This window comes from Penaeus monodon, chromosome 34 (genome assembly GCF_015228065.2).
Source record: "Penaeus monodon isolate SGIC_2016 chromosome 34, NSTDA_Pmon_1, whole genome shotgun sequence".
In the NCBI taxonomy this organism is placed as follows: Eukaryota; Metazoa; Arthropoda; class Malacostraca; order Decapoda; family Penaeidae; genus Penaeus; species Penaeus monodon.
The window spans coordinates 7,697,906-7,698,238 of NC_051419.1; positions in this window are offsets into that span (position 1 = coordinate 7,697,906).

Consider the following 333-nt stretch of genomic DNA (forward strand, 5'->3'; position numbering starts at 1 on the left):
CGATAACCCGTATTTTTTTTTTTTATCTAAGTTGTATATATCTAACAGACCTTTAAAGAAAGCAAATCAAACATCAAATGAAATGGAATTACAATGTTCACCAACTAAATATCTTTTTTCCCCACTTTGTCTGCAATCGACAATGAACGATAAAATAAAGAGATATGCCTGTTAGCTGATTCTGGAGTACAGCAATATCAAAACATAAACGGCGAATCCAAAGAAACAGTGGTGCGCCAGTGCGGTAAATTTGAAAATGTGTTCGGAAGTCAATGCCGGATAGCTGAAGGAGCCGGATTATTGATGGCCGGATTTTTGAATGTCAACCTGTAT